Source organism: Rhynchophorus ferrugineus, unplaced genomic scaffold (genome assembly GCF_030347505.1).
Source record: "Rhynchophorus ferrugineus isolate W39M unplaced genomic scaffold, kcgeb_rfMv2 rfM7, whole genome shotgun sequence".
NCBI classification, from domain to species: domain Eukaryota; kingdom Metazoa; phylum Arthropoda; class Insecta; order Coleoptera; family Curculionidae; genus Rhynchophorus; species Rhynchophorus ferrugineus.
Window position 1 is genome coordinate 1,460,036 of NW_027472586.1, and position 20,937 is coordinate 1,480,972.

The window sequence follows — 20,937 nt, forward strand, 5'->3', positions numbered from 1 at the left end:
GCTCGTTGTATTCAGCAGGAGAACTACGCTGTTGCTTAACAATTATTTTCATTTTGTTCGATAACAATATACTAGTTAGCGTTAGAAAAGTTTATCATAATGTAACATTCTCTGCTGCTAATTTATTGTTCTTGAATCGAGAATAATTTTACTATGTAAACTTATTTAAGAATAATATAAACTTTAAGTTAATCTGAACTTTCTACCTAGTCTACCCACACAGGTACACCAGACATATGCCCATAAACTTGATGTTGTGTCGTTGCCAGTTCTTTTAAATTTTACGTATATTTGAGGAATATAATGTTTTATCTCGAATTTATCTCGAAATTACCCAAGAGATATTGCGGGTGTGCAATCTGAAGAACTTTTTTTTATTAATAAATTTTATTGATTATAATTTTTATTGTATAGATGAAAATAAAATATGTAAGATAACATATATAATTAATCTATCAATATATAAACATTACAATTACATCCCTCATCTAATGTCTAATACCAACAATAACATTGGAATTTTTACTATTTTAACATTGAACTTCACTAAGTTATCTTTATTCCTACCTATACTTTAATGTATTCTATTTTACATTTTTTCCGTTTTTCTGTCAGTTTTATACCAAAATAGAGGAGAATTTATTTGAAACTTCTCTGAATATCCCTCATCCTTTTATACAGTCTCGATATAAATAGATATATAGTAATTTAGATGTACTAATATTTTCAAAAATAGCCAACCGTAACCTTGGAAGCCGAGGATTTTGTTTTTTTCAATAATATCTCTCCACAAAATCAACATATTTAAATCGGTCAAACTTGAACGTTCATAATTTAATGTTAATGTTATGGAATGACTTTGTATGATGAATGAGCTGTGATTTTGATGATGTATGCTCGCATAAAGCACATTGAGTAATATTTTTCAATCTATAGACTCAATTACATCTGAATTATAATGAATTTTATGCAAAATTTCCTCATATGGAGCTCACTCGCATTAGAGCTTTACTACAGAAGCTTTTTTGAAAATATTTAAGAACCGATAATTTATCTATTATGCTTACTATCGTTTATGATTCAAATATGAACCGAGGAAATGAACTCTAAACAGCAAAATTCGATGCAATACTTAAGATAGCTTAATGTGTTTCCTCCTGAATCATCTTGTATAGAATTCAGCTTTATTTAAGAAGAAAATGTCAGTAATTTTTCAGTAAATATCACCTTATAATTCCCCATTTTCTGACCAAGTCCCGTGTAGAATTATTAACTTTTTATATTGTGTGCTTTGTAGAAATATTTATTTGTTTACATATAAAATATAAACAAGACTACACTGGATGACCTTTACGTATCAATTCCGTTAAAATTAAACCCGAAAATTGTTTAGTTTTTATTTGACAATTCTAGTTTACACAGATTTAGTGCCAAATTGTACCTGCAGTATATCGACACGGTCTGATTCTGCTGAAATTTCACAATATATATTTGATTTGCTTTTTACCGTATTTTTGTTCCTATTGTTACACATTCTCGTCACTTAATGTCCAACAATTTCATTAAAAAAACTGAAAAATTGAATATAGTATAGTTTGGTTTGATTGTTATTTATTTTTTTGGCGGGGAAATTTGTTATGTTAGTTTGATTGAAATATTGTTAAAACAATATAAATAACAGACAGTTCAATGTAACTGTTTGGTTTATATTCGATTTGTTGAAGTTTTGATGTGAACCCAGTTCGTGGGATTCAAAACCGTTCAATGTCTTATGTGTTATTAATTTTTTTATATATATATTTTAAAGTCTCTTTTGACCAACTAAGGGTTTATCTGGACTGGGCCTAAGGTTAAACGTGGGCTCCGAACCACGGTCCTCAGCATTAAGCATACCGACTGGCGAGTGACGAACTTCAGCAATCATCCCATAGGACATCCGGTCTTACCCGGCCTGGTTACTGGCGTGACTGGGATCATTTTCCTTGTCGGATTTTACACTCTTGCCTAAAACATTCACAAATTTTGAACAATCACAAACATAAATTTACGACCATGCCCCAGTAGGATTCGAACCCGTGGCTATCGCAACAGTAGGACGACCGTCCCATGACCTTTAACACTCCGCCACCAACCTGGCTACAAAACAAAACTATATTAATGCTGAAACCTTTCTGTCGTGAAAAAATACGATTTTTGTCTTATTTCTTTTCGAATAATGGCAAGTTAATGGAACATTACGCAAGATTTTACGCTAAATCGCTTTATTTTTATCCAAGAAGTTATAAAGTTTGTTATTTTTTTAGTTTGTTCCCGATAAACCATATATATATAGGAAATATATATATTTAGTAAGTAGGAAGAGAAATTTTAATATATGGGAACACCCTTTACCTTAATATATGGATATACCCTTTATGAGTTAAAAAGAAAAAAAGTAAATTGGCATTTTTTCCATGTAACAACATATAATCGTGAAAATTTGCGATTTTCTACCATTTTCAATATTTTCGTTGCCCTTTCCGTTAGATTAGAAACAGGTAGATGAGAAGTCAGGTTTTATAGAGAATTTTACGCTGAATCGAATGGTGTTATACTAATTTCTCTATAACATTTAGTTTTTAAGTTATATAAGGAAAAGTGTTTTTTCAAAAAATGAGTGGATTTCTGTGTATGTCACATATCTTAAAAACTATACATTCTAAAGCAATTTAACATAGATTTTCGTTTTTATCGTCTCAAAGTACATATATTTTGAGAGTTTTATCTTTATCTGAGAGTTAAACAAAATTGGCATTTTTTCCATGTATATAGTCGTGAAAATATGCGATTTTCTACCATTTTCAATATTTTCGTTGCCCTTTCCGTCAGAATAGGAACAGGTAGATGAGAAGTACAGGTTTTATAGAGAATTTTACGCTGAATCGAATGGTGTTATACTAATTTCTCTATAACATTTAGTTTTTAAGTTATATAAGGAAAAGTGTGTTTTCAAAAAATGAGTGGATTTCTGTGTATGTCACATATCTTAAAAGCTATACATTCTAAAGCAATTTAACATAGATTTTCGTTTTTATCGTCTCAAAGTACATATATTTTGAGAGTTTTATCTTTATCTGAGAGATAAAAAAAGTTGGCATTTTTTCCATGTATATAGTCGTGAAAATTTGCGATTTTCTACCATTTTCAATATTTTCGTTGCCCTTTCCGTTAGAATAATAACAGGTAGATGAAAAGATCAGGTTTTATAGAGAATTTTACGCTGAATCGAATGCTGTTATACTAACTTCTCTATAACATTTAGTTTTTAAGTTATATAAGGAAAAGTGTTTTTTCAAAAAATTAGTGGATTTCTATGTATGTCACATATCTTAAAAGCTACACATTCTAAAGCAATCTAACATAGACTTTCGTTTTTATCGTCTCAAATTACATATATTTTGAGCGTTTTATCTTTATCTGAGAGATAAAAAAAAGTTGGCATTTTTTCATGTATATAGCCGTGAAAATTTGCGATTTTCTACCATTTTCAATATTTTCGTTGCCCTTTCGGTTAGCATAGAGACAGGTAGATGAGAAGTACAGGTTTTATAGAGAATTTTACGCTGCATCATATGCTTTTATATGAATTTTCTTAGAATTTCTCCAATCATTTTTTCAGATCCAGTACATTCTAAACCGTTTTAAATTAATATAACCTTAACAGTATACAAACAGTAAAACAGTACATAAAAACAGTACATAAAAAACCGGCCACAATATCTCCGCCTGTAATAAGTCATATTTCGCACAAACTATTAGTCCCATCTCTATATATGGCTGCAGGACTTAAACCGCCTCCGCCACATCGGAAAACATCCTCACCGAAATCCAATTATCTTGGTTTCTCTCCGGGCCGATCCCCGTAACCCTCTCCGCCACCGCCTCCTCCCTTGCACCTCATCGTTGTCTGATTACGACCGTGCGCAGACTACCACCACCACGTCCTCCATCGCGTCCCAATTAATATTCAATTCCGACTAGGTCTTTCTAAGCAAATTACAGTCCGAATCTAATAACCTCCGCCCAAATTGTCTCCAATATAACCCTGACCCACCTTAATTAACCCGCAGTAGGAATTGTCTCTCGAACTGTCTTTGATTTGTTACGGCCCGGGACCGAACTTCTTGGAGGGCCTCTTCTTCTTATCGGTCGGAGGGTCCGCCGCTTCCCACGTAGTTTCCCGACTAATTTCGTCGGTGGGGGGTCCGGGAGGGGACCGTCTATCGAAGCGGAAGCGGTCGAGACTCGCCCCTGTGTCCAGAGGGATGTGCTGGTGCCTTTCTTGTGCGCCCTCACTAGGTTCCCGGTTTTATTCGGCTAAAAATAGCACCGTTTGTTTATAAACATGTATTAGGAGCTTGAATCTTTATCTTGAACATTTATCTAGGACGTTATTGAAGGGTACTTTCATCATTCAGTAACCGACCATCGTTTGGTTCAGACGTGCCACCATCGACTGCCCAAGCCTCGTCACCATGTAACACAACTGCCATCCGTTTTATCTATTTGGTATTTTCATATTTTTATATTACTTCAATAAATAACGGTCACATAATGTAAACACCACAGTTTCATTTTGTCTTACGTCCATTCACCGAGCCATATCATATACCCTAAAATATATAACAGGCCAATTGAAAAGTCCTCGGCCTAACCCCTGTAAAACACTTTTTTTTAGCAAAAATTAGTTTTTTTTTATTCAACAGAATTCCCCTCCAGGGTGATACATTGATTATAGCGACGCTCCAACTTTTTTTACTTTCGATACCATGTTTGTAGTACGATTTGTCATTTGCTTCAAAATAGGCCTCAGTTTCGCCGATCACCTCTTTATTCGACGAAAATTTCCTCCCAGCTAGTATTCTTTTGAGCTCTGAGAACAGAGAATAGTCACTGGAGGCCAGATCTAGAGAATATAGTGAATGAGGAAGTAACTTGAAGCGCAATTCATGGATTTTTGCCATCGTTTTCACTGACTTGTGACAAGGTGCATTGCCTTGGTGAAGCGGTACTTTCTTTTTCTTCAAATGCGGCTGTTTTTCGGCGATTTCGTCCTTCAAGCGGTCCAATAACGCTATGTAACAGTCGCTATTGATGGTCCTTCCTTTTTCAAGATAGTCAATGAAAATTATTCCATGCGCATCCCAAAATACAGATGCCATAACACTGCCAGCCGACTATTGCGTTTTCCGCACGTTTTGGAGCGCGTTCATCGTGTGCAGTCCACTCGGATGACTGCGGATAGGACTTCGTAATGAAATGATGGAGCTATGTTTCATCCATTGTCACATATGGACACAAAACGGTTCCATTTTATGATTGATATATTAGATTTGGTAGCGGTTCCCCATTGTTGGATTCCATATAACCAAATAGGATAGAATGTTGATTTATACAAGAATATCTTGCAATCTAATCTAATGATAACTTGGATTTGGCGCCCGATAAGCCAATACTTTTGATAGAGTTTAAGTCCCAGTTGTTTCCGTTTGGCGAGGTGAAGGTAGTTAAAATATTAATGAAAACAACCCGACTGTTAAATAGGATGATTTGTACACTTGTTACACATGTTTGTTTGAAATTCATTATACCTGTCGCGACGTAATTATATTATATTTTTATATTTGTGTACAGCAGGTTAAAGTTTTGTATTTTTGGAAGATGATATGATAATTGTAGTGGATATCCAGGTGTGAAAGCCAGTAGGGGACTGTTTGCAGAGATGCTGGATTGAATTTTATTCAGCGTGAGATGGCGTTGTATAACATAATTATCTCGAATTGGAAATTGACTATAAAAATTAATTTGAGGGAGGCCATATATCTTTTCTGGTCAGAAAGAAGAATGGCTATAATGAACAGCTAGCATACCTGGGGGATTTCCTATGGTGCAGTCTATCTGGGGTAGTCAGCGGTAATCTGCTTCACTGTCGCCGCCCCTGTTGGAAACTGTTATATGACAGTCCGGAATTTGATGTACCAAACATTGGTCTTGGGTTTTTTAACTACTGTTTTGGACGGGATTAAACTAACCGATGTGGCAGGATAATATGTTGACCGTTATTGCTGGAGCTAGCTGACTGGTTAGTTTTTATCCTCATTGATTTGTCCATGCGGGAGTTGGTGCAGGGATTCGTTGATCTTCCGGTTCGTGGCTTTGGTCGTTTTTCGCACCCTATAAAATTGACTGGGTGCACCTTGGTCCTTTTTACAGAATCGGTGCTCATGGTTTCCAAGGAATTTCATGTACCTTGATGGGGTTGGACAGTTCCTGCAGAAGTATCCGTATAGCTGGAAGTTGAAGCATTGTACCGGCTGCGTGGTGCCTCTTTGGGATTCAACAGTTACTCTCTGATGCAGCAGATATGCAATTTTGAATATGTGGTGCTCGTCTCTGCCTTTTATCCTCCATCTCTTTACGGATGGAAAGAGATGGATGGAATCCCTTTTCCTAGAGTGCTTCATATGAGTACCTTATGCTTAAGATTTATGAAAGCTTGCGCTACGCTCAAGAATATAGCTGAGCTTTTTCTTATGATATTATCACAAATAAAAACTAAATACATATTTTAAGAACAAAAAACTGAGATAATATATTTCCTGATGCTACCTATCATCGCAATAAAAAATCTTTCTATAGGAAGTTAAAACGTAACTCGACCGATATAGAAGAACGGGCTAACTACCATAACAGCGACCCGTTAACCGTAAAGTCGATGTCGTAGCCGTCCTTATCGGGCCATTTTCCTCGTGGATATTCGAAATATTTTCCCAATTTGTTTCAACAATTTCCGCATCCTCTACGACCTATCCTACCACACACGGCGTTGTCTCTCTCCACCCGGTCCCTTTTAATTCGCACTCCCGCACCAGATAGGGAACCCGGTGCGCGACCGCCTCGGCGGCCGTCCTCTCCGTACGCGACGCCGTCATCCTCATCCGCATCCAGTCTTCGGTCGGCGTCTGGACGGACGGTATCGGCGGCAACGCAAGGCCTGTCTGATAGCGCGTCTCCCGTTAAATCGCTTGACGTATTCCCGTGACGTAGTTTTTTTTGGATTTTTTTATTATCTGGACTTGCTTATCATTTTTACGGCATAGATGCACAATTATTATGTAAGTTTACAAGCATATATATTAAAGATTTTTAATCACAATTAAATATACAAGATAAAAATCAACTGGAAACTTGAAGAAATAACAAAAAAAAAATTGGGTATCGCTGACTTGATTATATTTATTAAATTCTCAATACAATCTATGCCAGATACTGACTTTTTTTAAATTATATTTTAGACTAAATATGCTTAGTTCAATCTTAATTTATAAAACTAGAAGAAAACTTAAAGAATTTATGAAATTTTTTTAAATTTTGTGTATCACTAATTATATTATATAGAGCTGATTCCCAATAAAAATCAAGACTAGAGACCATTTTTTTTAAACTAGAACAGCTTAGTATAACTTCAATTTACAAACTTAATTTTACTACCATTGTTCTATTGTACTTGCATCATTGTACAAGCAAAACGAATGTGGGATATACACATCAGTATATATTTACCAAACTGAAATTAAATTAAGCTAATTAAATTGCTAAACTTAAGACGTAAACACTATGTAAATTCCTGTGGTTAGGTTTGCTTCAATCTTCTAATTGTGTATTGCTTCATGCTGTGTTTTAACTGTGTTGTTTCACGTTGCTATGATTTAGCAACCTTTTTTTTATGTTTTAAGGAGAAATCTTGAATCACTTTGTATTTCCATTTGATTTCAAGGTCATCGTAAATTTTTTTGTTGCTTACGTAGCGATAAGCATTGGTAATTAATCGTAGAAATTTGTCTTGGGTGCGATGGATTACTGATTGGTTTGATGTTTTAGCGCAACCCCATATTTGCACCCCATAGGTCCAAACTAGCTATACGATTGACTGATAAACCAATCTTTTTGATTTTTGGTCAAATTGAGAGTATCTTCCGAATGGCCTGTACATTTCTTTGATGTTCTATCTGATTTACTTTTCTTTTTCTATCGCGATGTCGGATTCTATCTAATAAAATCACAATTTATATGCAGAATTTAATTTTATTCATTAAAATACTTACCAGTAAAAAGTATTAATAAACTTTCTGTCTTACTATAATTTTTCCTATACCTTTTCCGTAGAATAACTTGTACTTGTTTTCAAAATAGGCCTCAGCATTCCAAATCATTTCATCAGTCGAGCCAAAACTTTGTCCCTGCACAATTATTTTTAATGTAGTAGTCACTGGGTGCCAAATCTGATCTGTATGGGTTATTGTGGAACAATTCGAATGCCAATTCGTCCAATTTGAATGTTACTTTCATGAAGTAGTGACAGCTACAAACATGGATTTTGTTTTGGAAACAGTAAAAGTTTTTTTTGATGGTGTAGATAAGAATGGCGGAACTAAAACAACTTAATCGCCTAAGAGTATCTAAACTAACTTGACTTTCACTTTACTAACATTCTATATCAATCTACTTCAATTATCATCTTCTCCTTCTCACCCTGTATAACGTGTCGCTACCATTTTATATGTAACAACTTTGGAGAAAAGATGTCTGCTTTATATTTAATTATTTTTTGGATCGGACTGATTTACTTCACTTTTTTCCACTGAAAATGATAACGAATATTGTCGGATAACTTTGTGATGAATTGGTTCAGTTTTATTTGTCATTTACACCACTGTGACTGAAGATCTTTGTTATCCGTTGAGTTTATATGATTTTGCTTGATAATTTGGGTTTTTGGAGATTGAAAAAAGATTTGTTACCTTAAGATAATAACTAATGCTTAATAAATAATGCTTGATGACATATTTATATAGTGCTTATTATTGCTTTTGCCTGTACATATTAACATTCTGCTGCAATAGTCTATACGCGTTTGAATTGATAATATACATATTCAATGCAAGTCCATGCTCTGGAATTCTATGGTGACTAGGTCATAATAGAATTGTGTACTGTCCAACATTATACTGTGTTTCAAATTTAAACCTCTTGAGCTTATCTATACTTCTTCGAAGGAACTTTGGCAGGTCGTCATATAAAATATACTTATATATTACCATATTTTACGTATTAAAACAAATGTCGCTTATGTTCATATAAACGTATGATCAACATCTTGTTAACAACAAAAGAGAACGGATTTCTACTATAACTAGGAAGAGTCGCTTTCGTTGGTCCTCTATTCATTTTGAGTTTATAAGTTTTCATATACAGTGTGGATATATGAAAAAGGTAACAGCGAGGAAAGTTTTAAAATCTTGAAGAAGATAAAAATTAAGAAAAAGATAGAAATAATACTTTCAGGAATTGCTTTCTAGACGATATGTGAAAAAGAGTACTGACCAATAGAGAGTCAGAAGAGAAATATCTACGTTGAAAAAATTAATGTGAAGGTAGAACACGTACATTCGGAAAAGAATGCATAAAAATTGAATGTTACAGAAGCCAACTAAATAGAAATAGAGAAGCTATGAATTTATAATGGGCAAAATACAAACAGTGGAAATAACATCTTAGAAGAGTGAGATGAGTATATAGAACTACTAGAAGAGTAAATAGAGACAGCTTAGTTACTTAGGAAGAGACACGACATGTTGACAGTCTGGTCTGGGAGTCTGGGAAGCTAGAGTAGAAAGGAAAAAGGCAAGAAGAGTATGATAACATATAACAGACATCAAACATAATACACCTAGTAATGTCATTCTTCCTTTCTCTATAATTTATTATATCGAATTTTAAATATTTAAGAACGCCAATAAGATCTCAACGATTAAATCTTTGATACTAGATATCCTTTAGAGTAGGGTCTGGCATATAATATAGCAATATATATCGATTTGAGATTATAGCAACGATAAAGTTAATTAGCATTCATCAATTACTAATTATTGCAATGCACCATAATTATTTCGTTCGTATGATAGATTCTATGGACACTCCAAAAACCTCGACATCAAAATCGATATAATAGATAACATTAAGCCGACTTGAATCTAAACTCACTCAATATAAACAGCACAAAAACATTTCCACGAACTCTGGATTCAGACGTCTTAATACCGTTGTTTGTACTGTTTAAAGTTGAGTTTTTCTTCCATTAAAACGAAATTAAACTTGTTCGATACCTGAACTTGTTGTAGCAATACGGGAGAAGGCCTAAACGACTCGCCAAATATTTATTTTCGCCTTTACGGAGCGCCAATTTACCGTCTATTCTCCGAAAATCTCCGAGGATCAACTTGGCGTAGGTTTTCCAGACGATTCGAGATTGTTTTCTAGCCGTAAGGTCGACGATCGAACTCTATTAGAGCTATTTGGAGGGGGTGCTGCCTTAAGGAGCCCTATTCTGATCGGGAAATGGTATACCGCGATCGTCAATTAATTCTGACGGTTTATTTTTGTAAATTCGTGTTATGGTCAGCGCAATACAGCTAGTGGTGTAGTGGTTTTCCATTTAAGATAAATATTTCCATATATACATTTATATATCGTATTATGTGAACTAATTATTTCTGCATTACTGTTGTTTTCTAGTTTGTTATTGCATAGCACCGTTGATTTTGTTTAATTTGATATGTAAAAGGAGGCTCGTAGTAAGGAAATGCTCATTGTGTGTTAAATTAGTTGTCGGATAAACATTGGGTAAAATCTGACCGGTCTTAGAGATATTGACAAACTTCTTAGAATTTTCGAAGGTCATATACAACGAGTTTAGTTTGATACTAGATAATTTTTAAAAATTTTGAAGGTTTCGTACAAGAGTATAGTTGATAAAATTTAACAAACAATAAAGTTACCACCTGCTGTTAGATATATCTTTTATTTTTTCTATTTATGTATATGTGATTTTGTTTATTGTTCTTCTTTTTAATGTATTATCTCTAGCGCCACACTATCAATCTGTATATCTGTTATTTACACATTTATTTATCAAGAAATATTTTGTAATTTACCAAATTATTCCATAAAATAAGGTCATCTTTCTCTCATTCGTATACACAAACATACTATCTCTCTCACTACTTCCCTCCCTCTTCCCCTCTCACTCTCTCTTTGTTTCTCTCTCTCTCTCTCCCTTTTTCTCTTTCTCTTTTTCTTTCTCTTTCTCTTTCTCTCCTCCCTCTTTCGCTCTCTCTTTCTCTCCCCCCCTCTCTCTCTTTTTCTCACTCTCTTTTTCTCTTTCTTTTTCTCTCTTGCACACACACACTTTCTCTCTCTCTTTATCTCTTACACACACTCACTCTCTCTGTGAATCACACTCTTTCATTCTCTCTATCTCTCATGCAGTCACTCACTCTCTCTCATACACGCGCCTTCTCATTTACTCTTTCATTCTCTCTATCTCTCATGCAGTCACTCACTCTCTCTGTGATTCACACACTTTCATTCTCTCTATCTCTCATTTTCTCTCATGCAGTCACTCACTCTCTCCCTCATACACGCGCCCTCTCATGTACTCTTTCTTTCTCTCTTTCTCTCTCTCTCTCTCTCTCTCTCTCTCTCTGTTTCTCCCTCTGGCTCTCTTTTTATCTTTGTCTTTCTCTGCCTATTTGTCTTCCTTTCTCTATTTCGTTGGAAAACTGATAAATGGTGAACAAACTTGGAAGGATCTATAGAAATTCTTACGTTTTGATAATGTTAATTTTGATGGCGCATCTTTGTTACTATCCACAATATCTCCTACAAAGTTGTTCAATAAGCACTACTAACACTAATAACAACACTATTGATTATATTGATAAGAAGAATAACCACGTAATTCTCATACATTTCTTTTATTTCAAAATATGTTAGTCCAAAGGAGACGAAATGACCACCACACGAATTGAACATAGATATTGTGTTGTTTACCAAGCCAAAAGTTTATTTTTTATTTTCTGTGGCGTATTGCAGCAGTTGTGAGTTATCTTTCTCTCTCTTATTCGCTGATTATCTGATAAATGGTGTACAAACTTGGAAGAGTGTAGTAAAATCTAATATTAATTTTGATGGTTTATTCTTGTTACTGTCCACACAAACATCTACTAAGTTATTCAACTTGTTGAAGCACTATTGATTATAATAATAAGAAGTGTTCTCTTCACGGTTCTTCTGCTTCAAAGTATGTTCGTCCAAAGGAGGCGAAATGACTACTACATGAATTGCACATCGATTTTGTTGCTTACCAAACAATTTTTTTGAAAATTTTTCTGTGGTGTATGATGGCAATTGTGGCATATGCAATGAAAAATGCATATACTAAGAGGTACAGGAGAGACATGTTAAAGTCTTGCTGCCCATATGGACTGGAGATATTATTGCAGATATCTACCGATGTCAATTGAAGAAGCTGCACGACTCATTGTTGTAAAAATGATCAGCGAAGATGTGTAATAGGCCCTTCCATGACAATGCTCTGTCACTATTTACAGTAGTTCCGAAGGATACACTGTTGCAGCTCGAATATGAAGTTCTGCTGTTGCCAGAGTGCTCACATACATGGAAATTTCGGTGATAATGTTCAGATGTCGTAGGAAATTATCGAAATTGGAAGTGGTGTGATCTTAAGGAATAAAATAGTACATATTTTAAGGACAAATGTTATACATAACTGGTGCTTGTTCAATTTTGATGTTCGAAAATAACTCCTTGAATAAACTACTGCCCATTCAGTCAATTTAACCTTTTCCAAGTCGTACAAACGTTCCAAATAGTACAAATAAAGCGTTTTGCGTCTACTGAAGTGTTACTTAATGTAAAGGTGGAACACGTAAATTCGGAAAATAATGCATAAAAATTGAATATTACAGAAGCCAGCTAAATAGAAATACAGAAGCTATGAATTTATAATGGGCAAAATACAAACAGTGGAAATGACATCTTAGAAGAGTGAGATGAGTATATAGAACAACTAGAAGAGTAAACAGAGATAGCTTAGTTACTTAGGAAGAGACACGACATGTTAACAGTCTGGTCTGGGTGTCTGGGAAGCAAGAGTGGAAAGGGAAAAGGCCAGAAGACAAAAAGGAGGAGAAATTATTCATGGAGTATGATAACATATAACAGACGTCAAACATAATACAACTACGAATTTCATTCTTCCTTTTTCTATATTTTATTATATCGAATTTTTGAATATTTAAGAACGCCAATAAGATCTCAATAATTAAATCTTTGATACTAGATATCCTTTAGAGTAGGATCTGGCATATAATATAGCAATATATATCGATTTGAGATTATAGCAACGATAAAGTTAATTAGCATTCATCAATTACTAACCATTGCAGTGCAGCATAATTATTTCCTTCGTATGATAGGTTGTATGGACGCTCCATGACAATGCTCTGTCACTATTTACAGTAGTTCTGAAGGATACACTGTTGCAGCTCGAATATGAAGTTCTGCTGTTGCCAGAGTGCTCACATACATGGAAATTTCGGTGATAATGTTCAGATGTCGTAGGAAATTATCGAAATTGGAAGTGGTGTGATCTTAAGGAATAAAATAGTACATATTTTAAGGACAAATGTTATAAATAACTGGTGCTTGTTCAATTTTGATGTTCGAAAGTAACTCCTTGACTAAACTACTTTCCATTCAGTCAATTTAACCTTTTCCAAGTCGTACAAACGTTCCGAATAGTACAAATAAAACGTTTCGCGTGTACTGAAGTGTTAATAGAAAAATTATCCTATTCCCGTCTCCAGTTTGTTTTTGTCTGCGTCCGCTGATGCGGATAAAAAAAATATTTACTTTAATTATATGTCGCGCAAACCAAAACAAAACGCAAACTTGCACGATTAATCTCAATTAAGAGCCCCAGTGTCGTCGCCGACGTCGACTCACCCTCCCTCCCGTCACGGAGCTTTTCCCTTCCCCACGGAGTAAAAACACGTCTACTGGATTAAAAATTTCCCATAATTAAACAATCATTTATATCTATCGAGGAGAGCGAGCCGCGCCAAGGATGGATCGACGGACTTACGGCTGGAGGAAGGGGGGTTGGAGACGAGGAAGATATCGGGAGGCGTATCGCCGCCGACGGCGTGAAATCGAGAAATCGGAGACGATTTTCTAGACCGTCCGGGCCGGCCTGCGAAGGATCACAGGTCAACGCTCGTATCCTCTTTCGGTTCGATCTGTGCAATTAGCTTTTTGGCTTCTGGCGGTCGGGTTTCGTCGGCACGATCGGGATTGCTTTGAATTTCTGGTAAGGATGTCGAAAAAATATCGAGATCTATATGTTTGGTCTATATATCGATGTATCGATATTTTGGTTTGAATAGAAAATTCCATAAAGTATGTAAAATATATCGAATTGGAAAATTAGCCCATATATACACATATCGATCTTGATATTGATCGATATTTTTGCAAAAATATCGATGGTTTTAAATTACAGTTTGAAGAATATGTTTGAAACTTCGAATTGTCAATTTTTTTGAAGATAATATCAATATCGAAACCTAGGGTTTTTGAAGTAGAGTATCGATTTTTTAAAGAACTCTACCCCCTTAGAAAAATTAAGGATAGACCGAAGAAATATCGATAGTTCTTGAAGGGTTGATAATCGATTTCAAAGTGTGGATATTTTTGATCAAAACTAAGTAGTAATTTTAAAATAGCAATTTTAAAACGAAATGTCTGTGAAGTAGATTATCGAACTTTTATTTTGACAATTTTTCCTATCCCCGAGGCTAAATGAATTTTGCGTAAAACACTAGACTTGGGGCGAAGAATCGATAGTTTTAAAATAGAGTATCGAAATTAGAATATCAGCTTTATTCCCTCCGAAGTCTATTTTTGTTCGAAGAAAACATCGATTTTACACCTAGGGTTTTTGAAGCAGAACTTTTTTCTCCCTTCCAGTCGTTAAAAAATTTTTGTGAAAAATTAAGTTGAAACGAAGAAATAGAATTATATATATATATATATATATATATATATATATATATATATATATATATATAATATACATAGTTTATTCAAAACAATAGTGATGCACGTCATCAATATATCCACCTGTTGAAAGTTGTAATTTCGTTTTACAGTCAGACAATACTTTCCTTCTCATTTTATTCTAATAAAAAAGAGATATAATGCTGCTTGACAAGTTTGAACATGTAACCGAGTGAGGCTGTAAAAGTAGTCCGTTTGTCAAACGTCAGCAAAATTCTTCAAAATAGTATAATTGCGGGTAATAAACCGGCCAACTTTGGTTTTATTTCGCCAAAAAGAAACTGTCTGTATGCGATACAGGTGACGACTCAAGATCAGCTTGATCTTAGCTCTATCAGAGATCAAACATACGAAATGTATAAAAACAGTAAGTAGTTTTTTCAATCAAACATAACAATACAATTATTTCAGAGAAAATTGTTAGTCTGGAAAATATCCATTAAAAGCTGAAATATATGCAGCTATTTGTGGGATGTAGAACATTCTTTCATACACTGTTAGGTAATATAGGATTTAAGTCGTGTAAAGATAATACACGAAGGAGTTTAATAGAACTTCCAGACATTGTTTTAAAAAGAACAATTTTTAAAAACATATAACAAAATCAAGGAAGAATTATTATATCAATTTGTATATTTAGATGAGACATGAATATTTCAGAATGGTACGTTGGGTCACTCATGGCAAAATGATAATAATTATAGTGTAAAAACAACAAAAATTGATGGAATATGTAGGAAATATATGTGGAAAATGTTTGAATAACTATCGATTAGGTTTTGTTAGTCATAACATATATTAATAATTAATTGCGGACATATAGTTCCTCATGCTGGAAAAAGGAATGGTTTTACTCCTCGAGCAGAATTAGTATTTTCATCTAAATCCAAGGGTGTGTACACCATGGAGAAACAAACCATAACTTAAAGAATTTAAAAACATTTTTAAAGAACTTGGAGGATAGGTATTATAGAGGTCCAATAAAGGTATTTTCATCGTTTATTTTTAGAGATAATGGAGTCGGACGTACATCTCGATCTAAATTGGTACATGATCACGCTCTCTCCGGCCCCAAAAAAAGCCATCTTCGTCAATGACCGGCGACCGAACAGCGACCGGGATCGACCGGGACCGACGAGGCGCGGAAAAAAAACGGACGCAATTAAAATACTTGAATTTGGGCGGCCCGCGAAAGCGAAAATATAAAAGCGATCGGATAAAAGGCGAATCCAATCGAACTTTTAAATGAGTGCGAAAGTTGGCGACAGGAGGGTTGGCGGGAGGGCAGCGGCGGTGGAAGGGGCGTGATACGGGCGACCATGCGACTTTGACGGCGGGAGGGACGAGGTAGATTGTTTGCCGATACCGGGGACTTGATCAAGTTTTCCAATGGGATGCAGGAAGGCGATGAGAAAAAAAACATCATCGAGCCGTCGCTTGAGTTGAAATGGGGTGGTTATGTGGAGAACGGCTACAAGAGGTTATTTAGTGTTGTTAAATTACAAAAGTTCCCTAAATGTAAACGAGTAGCTATTGCAGCTGCCAATAACATTACCGAGTGAGCTAATACTTTCTTTAACTTACTAATATGGTCTATTCAGAACAGCAGTGAAGCCACGTCATCTGCATTGACGTCGCAATGTTGCCGCATCAACTCTGAACTTTAGTACATTTTAATTTGGACATATAACAAAATTCTACTCTAAGTAAAATAGTTAAACAAAAATATTATCTAATATAATTTATTTTAACATTATAGTACAACTAATACATATATTATCGAAGAACTTAAAACTACAATTAATTATACACCCACAATAATTTACGGATTAATGTTATTTTATTATATTTACATTGAACTTTTTTCCACACTAATATAGGAGCATTCTAGATCCGTTTTTTAGGTAGTGGTATCCCCCGAAGGTCTAATCCACCTAATTAACGATTGTATTATATCTGAATAACGTATTTTACTTTCATTAGAGAGCATGTTTAAGTTTTAGGCTTAGTTCTTGTTTCCTACGATGCTATGTTTTCTTTTAAAGTCATTTTGATATTACTGTATATCTCCTTACTTTGTTCTGTTACAACCTGTATACATCTTTCTTGATAAAACTCTATTAAACACTGCATTATCCTTAATGCATTTGCCATATCTGCAAAACAGTATTATTTCTCTTCTCATATATTTTAACCAAACGTTCATGTGTATTCTGAACAATATATGCAAATAATAAAACATATGCAAATAAAGCTTTTGTAAATAAGAATAATCATGATATACTAATCTTTACTTGTTTTCTCTTTCATCACCCTGTCTTGGTAATTGTCAGCATTGAGTAATAAACCAACAATTATTAAATTTAATTCACTGTCAGTTTCAGAATCACTACTTAGGTAAATAACTAAGCTGTTTATTTACAATTTACCAAAAACTTGCTCACAATTACACCATTTCTCAATATTTCTTATCGAACTCATCCAAATTGAAGATGTTATTGTCGACAATGCATCGTTCCATAAATCCAGATAGTTTTGGTTATAATTCTTTACAATATCCCATATCAACTCAATTGGATTAATTAAGAAATGATAGGGAGGAAGACGTAAAACTCTATGGCCATAACGTTCAGCAATCTGATCTATAATGTATATTTTCTCAGGCTTATTTCTACAAAAGCATTTACTTTTTTGCAACATAAAATGCAATTAAATATTTGATTTATATTTACCGACTAATAATTTCAAACAGTTCATTCTTTAACATGGTTTTAACCCATGGACTTAGCGGGAAACCCTAATTCTGCATCAGGAATAAAACCATTTCTGTTCCCAACATGAAAAACTATATGTCTGCAATTAATTATTAATAATTGTTGTTACTAAGGAAACCTAATCGATAGTTATTCCAAATTTTACCTTTTTGCATCAACTTTTGTTGTATTTATTTATTATCATCTTGCCATAGTAAGCCAAAGTACCATTCTGAAACATCCATGTCTCATCTAGATATACAAATTGATATAATAATAAAAGCAATGTCTAGAAGTCTATAGAAGAATCTAGAAGGCAACGTCTATATTGATGGTTATTAAAAGGGATTTCTAGCGAATATCGAAAGCCAGAGCGAGAGTAAATATAATCGTTTCGCCAATCTTCCTGGTGGCAGTTTAATTCCCCGCACTTCATGATTTATTCCGGACGATTCCTTTGAGTTAAAACGCCATTTTTCTTATTCGAACTTTTAATAAAGGTCGCCCCCTTTTGTATGGCGGAGGCGGACGTGCAGCCAACCAAAGATCAGGACCGAAGAGAGACTGGAAAAAGAAAGATACACACACACACACACACACACACATAAACAAACGTGCGACCGTGGTTTGATTTACTCAATCGTTCCATTCTGTTCGGATATTGTTTGTTTTCTTTCCGTTAGTTTTCGGCGATTTTATTTGCTTGCCTCGTATCAGTAACAGTTAAAAGAACGGAAACATTGATGTGATTGGTAGTTTCAGTTGTAACTGGACTTGTTTCAATGTTCGCTATTGTTTAACTCTATTTTTGAAGTTCTCTGGCATCAATTCCTATTGATGCATAAGAATAATACAGGGTGTCCATTGAGAAAATTACTTTAAATTAGGACTATGACGTGTATAATGTGCTGGGTTTGTAATTAAACGTGTTTTTATACTTTGAAAGTTTTGCTGATGTTAATTAGCTATGAAAATAACGTTAAATATTTATTTCATTATTAGATTCATATTAGGACACATTCAATAAGTCAATACGTCACCTAGTTATGAAGAAAAACTTGCATTTCCATGATTTAGAAGGTCAGGTATTGCATAATTTAAAAGAAAATGAGACCATAATAAAAACTTTTCTACAATGACTTTAGTTTTGTTTTTGACACTGATATTTTCCCATAAGATACACTGTTTAATAGCAAATAACAAGTGTATTCTAAAACTAACAAAATTGATATAGATATGGTCGATTGATATAGATATGTCGAGCTTGATATGTTCAGTATCGACAGTATTAGAGTATAACTAAACATTAAAAACAGTATATTATACTATTCATTATATACCTAATATATATTACTATATCTTAAGTTATAACTTCAAGTGTGCTGCCAATAATGCAAATTATTTAAATTGCTATTTTCATGGATATACAATACATATTATTTTGTTTATAACTGTGGGATTTTATCTACTTCTGATGTATGTTAGTATCTAGCATTCAGTCTATGCAACACAAATACAAACTTTCTTTTGAGATGACCAGTATAAAAACAAAACAATATACCTATTAGCAAACCATTGTCCAACACAAATCGCTTTGGATAGATTAACTAGCGTGATCTAGTTTTCAAGAATTTATGCATACTTAACAGGGAAGAAGCTCTACGGTAAACTTTACAATATAAAGCAGATTTTTCATGATAATTTGAGGCCTAAGCTGGAGGGGAGCATGTAACTTCAAATCCTGTGGGAAATAAGTAGTGTTCCTCGGAAGATGCCATAAAAGTGAGTCAGTTTTAATGAAATATGAATAAATAATAACGGGCTGTTTTTCTTATACGAGTACTGTCAAATATATTTTATTAAATAGATATGATATCCATTGTGTATATGTACGGTATTAGTTTGTTATTATTTTAAACCAGTGATTGTTAATATTTATCTTCTATTATAGTTAGAAAATAAATGTGTAAGTTTTGTTCATTCACTACAACCAATCACAATTTATAATCTACTTCCCTAGTGATAGGAAATCATTACAATTCTAAAACCTGGAAAAAGCAAAAGGTGTTACTTGCTACCGACTCACTTTCGTTGTATAATTCAAAAACTATAGATTGTGTTAAAATAATTATTGAAAATACACTTTTCAATACACTTTTTGGTTAAGAATACAATTTTTTATAATCCTGAAGAGAAAAAATATTGAAAATGAATGAAAAGATAAATAGCTGAAAATATTCAAATTTTGGAGTGGAAGAAATGAAAATTCATATTAAATTTCCCTATAATTTATAGCAATAATATATAGGATTTAGAATACCTTCTGTTTGTTTCATTAACTTGACATTATTTGAGAGGAAATGACAGTAAAAAATCTGAAAATGGCAAAAATCGCAAATTTTCACGATTATATGCCTGGAAAAAGTTCACTACCATGGCAAATTAACAGACGACATACGTATACTGTGCCGCCATTTCACATAAGAATTAATAATAGTACCAGTACCTATATAAAACAAAATAATCCTTTAAAAACAATATCTTTTATTCAGATAAATACAAGAAACTATAAATTACGTAAATACGAATACTGTCCCTAATAATTTGGCTACTTTCTGTAAGTATATATTGCCCATTAGGCAGGTTGTTGCAAATTTTCACGGTTAAATGCTTGGAAAAGGTCCACTACCACGACAAATTGACAAATGACGCACGTATACTATGCTGCTATTTCATATAAACACTAATAATGGTACCAGTACCTATTTAAAATAAAATAATCCTTTAAAAACAATATATTTTATACAAACAAATACAATAAACTATAAATTACGTAAATATGAATACTGTCCCTAATAATTTTGCTACTTTCTGTAAGTATATAGTGCCCACTAGGCAAGTTGTTGCAAATTTTCACGGTTAAATGCTTGGAAAATGTCCACTACCACGACAAATTGACAAATGACGCACATATACTATGCTGCCACTTCATATAAACACTAATAATGATACCGGTACCTATTTAAAATAAAATAATCCTTTAAAAACAATATATTTTATTCAACCAAATACAGTAAACTATAAATTACGCAAATACGAATACTGTCCCTAATAATTTGGCTACTTTCTGTAAGTATATATTGCCCACTACGCAGGTTGTTGC

The 20,937-nt window shown here is 33.9% G+C and overlaps 1 protein-coding gene across 2 annotated transcripts in view; it reads left to right on the top strand.

Moving 5' to 3' along the window:
- The window catches only part of Grip (Glutamate receptor interacting protein), a 347,975-nt gene that overhangs the window by 24,536 nt on the left and 302,502 nt on the right, over positions 1 to 20,937 (top strand). Inside the window, exon 1 of one of the 2 annotated variants that reach the window (XM_076410453.1) lies at positions 6,986 to 7,154. The exons of the other annotated variant lie outside the window; for it this stretch is intronic. The gene's annotated coding sequence lies outside the window, so the exon portion shown is untranslated. Of the gene's footprint in view, positions 1 to 6,985; positions 7,155 to 20,937 lie in introns of those variants that run through there. 2 annotated transcript variants of the gene reach the window in all.